Below are 6,687 nucleotides of genomic sequence, written 5' to 3'. Positions count from 1 at the left end.
CATGCTTCATAGTATACTGACTCAGATGTCTCACGAATTTTAGTAACATTAATTTCACTTTATAAATAATACATGTTAATAACCTGTAGTAAGTAGGTAGGAGTAAGGTAGGTTAATAAGAACCAGCCCTTCACTGGAGATAAAGATGAAAGACTTTGAAGCAAATACGTTAACCTTAGAGACACAGAGGACTACATTTGCAGACCATTAGGATGGGGCATAAATGAGGCAAGAGCCACTAAGAACAAGGACTAGATACAAGACTAATAATAGTCAAATATTCTCCAAAACTAAGCTATGGCAGTATTATTATTATTATTATTATTATTATTTTTAAAAATTTTAGTTAAAGTCTATTTCTTACATTTTGCAATTCCAAGCAGGTATAGAAAATACTGTCTTATCAACACACAAATCCAGATATAAATTATCAAGCACATGTTTTATTAGGATTAAACTAATACCTACATTTCTGAGAATACAACAATAAAAATCAATACATAAGAAAGTTTCACATACCAAAGAATTATTATTCTTTTTATTTATTAATATAAATTAGTTATTTATATTAATTATTTATTATTACATTCTTATGCATGTGATTTATCAAAATTTTTCTTACCAAAATGTTTACTTTTAGCTACTGTATTCAAAGTGTTATTAATGGTTTAAGTCATAAAGCAATAATTCACAAATTATATCTTTATGTATAAATACTACTAGAATAATAAAAATATTAGGATGTAGTATTTCCTTTTAGTAGAATCTTAGCATTAGTTATCCTCATATTAAAATTTTTCAGAAATAAAATGTACATTTTCACACATCTGTTACTCTCAGAAAATTTCTGAGCACATAATAAATTATAACTTAAAAAATAACTGTGTTTTTCAAATTCACTTACCTCATTTAGTTTAGGAACATCACCTCATCAGAAAACAAAGTATACTAGGACCCAAACTACCCAATGAATAACCCCAAAAGAAATGGACCTTCTAACTCATACTGAAATCCTTTCGTGAGAATAAAATGTTAATTTAATAAAATGCAAAGGATTTGTACACCAAAGTCAGTTGAAATGACATTCCTCTGTTCACTAAACATGAATTGTCAATTTTGTGCACATGTACCATCTCCAAAAGTTATTTAATTTTAAAGTACTTACCATAGGTGGCCTTCTGGTTACCTACTGGAGTGTAGAAACTAAAATATGCTTCGTGGGAACTCTGTGGCTGGAGCACCTGGTCCTCAAGGGCAAGACTGTTATCGTGAATGGCACTTGATTAATTCCTTTAGAACCTGAGCAGATGCTCAGTGCAAATGTTCAAAAAGACTAACATGATCAAGTTAATGATTGATGATGATCTATACAAGGACTGAGAAAGGAAACAATGGAAGATTTTTTGAGCCATTAAGTTCATCTTATTATTTCATCTATTTTTTCACTTCTTTTAAGAGCAGAAACAGTCTGCAAGAAGGTGTCAGTGGTTGTAAATTGACTAGTAATTAGTTCCTTTGTTTCTCACAAGACTCCAACATTAGATTACCAATGTACCTCATCATAAATATTTCATAATGCCTGAGAGAAATAAGAATAAAACTAAATCAAGTCCACAGTGCAGAGACAAATTACTGCCACATTTACAGAGTTTTAACAATTCATCAAATTAGAAAATAGTCAGAGGAGTTTCCTGCAGACACGGGGCCCACTTGAATTGTTAAAAGAGAACAATATGAAGCCATACAAACTTTACCCTGAGCAAAAGGATGAGATTAATGATTCACCAAGTGATTTCAAGATAATGTTATCAACTGTAGGTAACTTGATATAAGCATCGATGTCCTCTGTGTATGCTTTAATTTTTACTTCATTTTCTCTACAAACAGGCTATTAACAGAAGTGGATGCTTGAATGGAAGGGTTTCTCTCTCAGTTTTGAGTTCATGTGAATCACCTCAATGGCTATTACATGTCAAGCAAAGGGTGTTATTTATCAGTGGCTTCTGAGAGGAGACATGGAAGACTGGTTCAGCTTTAATTTAAGTCAGTCACTACTGATCATCAGCTAATGTCATTTCTGGTAAACCCATGAGAAGCAAATATAATGAGTGTTATGATTAATGTCCCAATACAGGCAGAGCTTTTGGGAGATGGCTGTTGTATGGGAGTCCAACAGCTAAATGCAAGGTCAGGAGGCAGGGCATGGTCAGAAGGGTTGGAAGGGGCTGGTCTCCAGAGTGTAACATGTGAAGAATTGGCTCCTCCCTTCCCTGTGTACTTGCTGGCTCCATGCTGTGGGCAACTTCCATCATGCAGGCCCCTCTGCCATGCAACTTAGGTGCGTGATTCTGCTGCATATAAGCTGAAATTTATACACCATAAGCCAAAATAATCCTCTTACCCCCCTCCCCACTGGGGATCAAACTCAGCACCTTGCACTTGTCTGGCAGGCACCTAAGCCGCTGAGCCACCTGCCTGGCCCAAACTGCCCATTATTTAACTTGTTGGCATGAGGCACAGAGTCCTGAGGATGACACAGTAAATAAGACCTAATGAGTGTACACAACTTTAAAAGATACTCCCCTTTATAAAATGCTTCAAGCATACTGGTCACATTTTTCAGCGCTCCTACAACTATGAACAAACTAGAGACCTGAGAAGCTTGCTGACTCTGATAGGCTGTAATCTGCCATTAACTAGTATTCTTAATTGACTACAGTGGAATCTCCAAGAGTTGTCTAAATCTCGGTTTTTTTATTCTAATATTGCTTTCTCTAACATAAGGAAATTCTTTCCCAGCTTTAGTTTCACATAATTAGAAATAATTTTCCAAAATAGAGTTGTGCAACACAAGAATATTCTCATCCTACTTGTTCTACACTATGAGACATAAATAATAGTCTGAATGTTCAAAACAGTCACTCCACATTCGCCTACTCCTGCAGGAACACTTTAGAATATCCACACCAGCACTGCTTGGATCATAATATTCTCCATCCAGGAATAGGTCATCACTTATTCTTCCAGTGGCATAAGAAGCCATTCTGTCTTATTCTGAGGATCTGTGTCAATGAACTTGTTCAATGAAGATTTTATGTTAGAGCAGTTCAAAGCATGCATTTTCCTATCTCTTTTGGAATAAAAGGCAGCAGTGACCTTAATTTCTTCTCTCTGGTTTAAACTTACTGTAGACAGTAAACATACCACAGTTGTCAATAAAATGTTAGTAAAAACCTTTTAAATACTTTCACAAACCTCTTCCATCCACAACTCTGTTTTGTACCCATAGAATAAGGAAAATATATTCAAGAGATCCAAATATCTTGGCATAAATTTCAACAACATCAATAACCCCACACTATGAAATAATGGTAGGAACACGTGGGAAATTAATAGCAAAAGATTACAGGTATAATCTCATCACCTTTCTTAGCAATATATAACTTTTAAGTAAAAACGTACTTAATTCTGAACTTTAAACACATAAGAGAAATTGCTCTCTTCATTATTTGAAAAGTTAAATTTCCCAATTCAATATGGAGCAATTTTTTTCTGTCAGTTTATTCCAAGTATTTTGAGTGATAAGAGGAAAATGTTCTTAAAAGAGAAAATGTTCAATTATAGTTAGTGTACATCTACATAATATAAACACACATTGAAAAATATGACACATCCTATTTTAATGTGACAAGTTCCTTTCATTGTAGACAAATGGATCTTAAATAATTGACTCAAATGTTAATTTAAGAAGCAGTTTATTATGTCTCCAGCTCTAGTAACAATCGACAGGCAAGACTCTGCTACCTGCCTAGCACAACTGGATGCTGGAACTATACAAGAGTAATGACAAGCACTAAATGTCTTTCTTATTTTTGTGCATGTTTTATTCTAAATATTATAAATTGTGATATTAAAAAAGACTGTCATAGATTTAATGGTTTTATTCTTCTTAAATATACTTGTGAAAACCTCCTCTTCACTATTTTCACAAAAGAGGCCCTGAAATTAATTATAGGTGGAATTATACATGACATACAGCATCTTACACACAACAGGCTGCAGAAAAAAGGTCAGTGTTTATGTACGAAAATGGATTTTGATCTAACAAAATCATCTCCATGAGTAAAACATAAAATATATCTAGCAAATAAATTTCTAAATTACACTAGAGAAAGTAGTTGTCTCATTCAATATTTACTTGATAAGCCACTATATTTTATGTGGCTCCACTCTAGAAACTGGATGGCTAGATAAGTGCATCCTATTTGTATCTGATTACTTGACTTCTAAAGAGTTCTTTGCATGTCTTCCATTACTGGATGGATGGACGGACGGACGGACGGGCGGACGGACGGACGGACGGACGGACGGACGGACGGGTGGGTGGATGGATGGATGGATGGATAGGTGGATGGATGGATGGATAGATGGGTGGATGGATGAATGGGTGGATGGATGGATGGGTGGATGGATGGGTGGGTGGGTGGATGGATGGATGGATGGATGGATGGATGGATGGATGGATGGAAAAGTGAGCCTTCACAGAGTATTTTGTACTCAGATTATACATTTTCAATGTCTTGATATTCCTTCAAATTCCTAAGAAAGTAGCTAGATTTCATTGCCCTGTACATTATCAACCCACAATACATAAATCATACCCTCTGATTTTGAAATGATGGATTATCCAATCAAGCCACTCATCCAATGTAACAATTCCCTGAAACATTTTAATGAGAGTGTTATTTTCTGCCTGAACATCTGAAAAAATATTTTGCCCTGGTGAGCTTTTGTAATAAAAATATGGAAATATTTTCATACTTATATAAAATTTGCAGGTTTAGTAAAAAGAACTATTTCCTGTCTCTTCTTTGTTGTTTTCCCAATTGTTATCCTTTACCACATTTGTGTACTCCCTCTACATATATTTCCTGAAGAGATAGATTGATGGATAACGTATCTCTATATTATACAATTTAATATCTTCTAAATTATTTGAGAGTAAGTTACAAATACAGTTTCCCATCATATCTAAACATTCCACTGTATATTTCCCTAAAACAAGAACACTCTCTCAGATGACTCCCTCACAACATACATACATATGTCCACATAGACACTTTCCTTCTACATTTTTTCCTTTTTTATGATCATCATTGACAAGCTTGTTTGGCCAACTGTATAGAATGAGCACTCTATGCAGCCCTAAGGGCTGTGCTACACCAATCAGTTCTAATGTCCAGTATAAAGTCTAGGATAGAAGTAAATCATATGCAGTAATTTCTCTACAAGTATATAAAAACATATGAGTTCATGAGTTCAAATTCATGAATATGAATTTAATCAGTACATATTGCACACATTTGTCAAACTATCACACTACACCCCAGATGTGTGAACAATCATTAAAAGATAAAACATTTGTTAAATATATAAACAGAAATGTTACAAACTCTGATTTGATCTTACATACTATGTATAAGTATCAGATTATCCCATTGTACACCATAAATATGTATGATTAAAATAAAATGTATTTTAAAAGAAATATTAGGAAAGACTGCTATTGACAAGGTCTAACTGCTTCTATTCAGTCACTGAAAAGTTACAGACAATGTAAGCAGTGGTGACAGTTTTCTTAGTTGAATTTGTAGATCTCCTGTGTTGGTATTTTGATACAGGTTTTATAATAAAAAATGACAAAATGTTTATTAATAGGAGCAATTAGAAGTAAGTCTAATGAGAATACTTTGTTCTAGAATCATAACACTTTATATGAAAGTATTTGAGAAACGAATACCAACTGACACTCCCCCTTTTGATTCCAATCCTTCAATATTAAGAATATAGAGAAAATGAAATTAATTAATAAAAGCAGCAATAAAACACCATCTGAAGATAAAATTTATGCAAATTCAAATTACAATAAAAGAAAACAGAATTTGTGATTCTGCTCATGTGTTTTATGTAACTTCTGCATATGACAATGAAATATTTATTTTTCTTTCAATAATTGCTTCTTATTTCTTTTAATCTTGATTTCATAAGTTGTTTCTTGACATAATTGCTTGGCTTTTCTTTCTCGATCCAGAATTTCTTTGGGAAACAGGTTTTTCTCATCAAATACAGCTTTCAAAGCTACAAAATGATGCAGAAAATAGTATGTGAATTCCTTTGATTAAGAAACCCAATTCAGTGAAATCATGGGAAGAAAATTCTTAGGTTTTATTTTCTAGAAATGCATATTTCTCAAATCAAAACTGTATTGGGGGAGATTTTTCTCTAAACTCCTACTGTTCATTTTATCTTGATTAAAATGAAAAAGTGAATTTTAACAAAATTTTTCTATTACTATATTTATATCATGACAGAAAACTGCCACTTAAAGGTAAATAACTAAAAGATCTTGTATTTGCCATTTCTGTTTCTTAATCTACTTAATAACTAACAAGAACTTTCTAAAGCTAAGAACAAATTATTCTTTATTTTCCCAACATTTTTTTGATAAACAGCAATGAGACAGTTTCAAATCAAATCAGAAGTACAGTTTCAACAAATAACACACTGCATATATTCTTCTTAGTGGTTAATTGCTACACAAGATGCAGACTTGAGATCCTATTTACAAACACCATTAGAACAAATTACTCTATTCATTAAGAGAATGCAACTATATATCTATCCTAA

The sequence above is a fragment of the Octodon degus genome, unplaced genomic scaffold, assembly GCF_000260255.1.
Source record: "Octodon degus isolate 3935 unplaced genomic scaffold, OctDeg1.0 scaffold00055, whole genome shotgun sequence".
NCBI classification, from domain to species: domain Eukaryota; kingdom Metazoa; phylum Chordata; class Mammalia; order Rodentia; family Octodontidae; genus Octodon; species Octodon degus.
Note: the sequence above shows the minus strand (reverse complement) of the source record.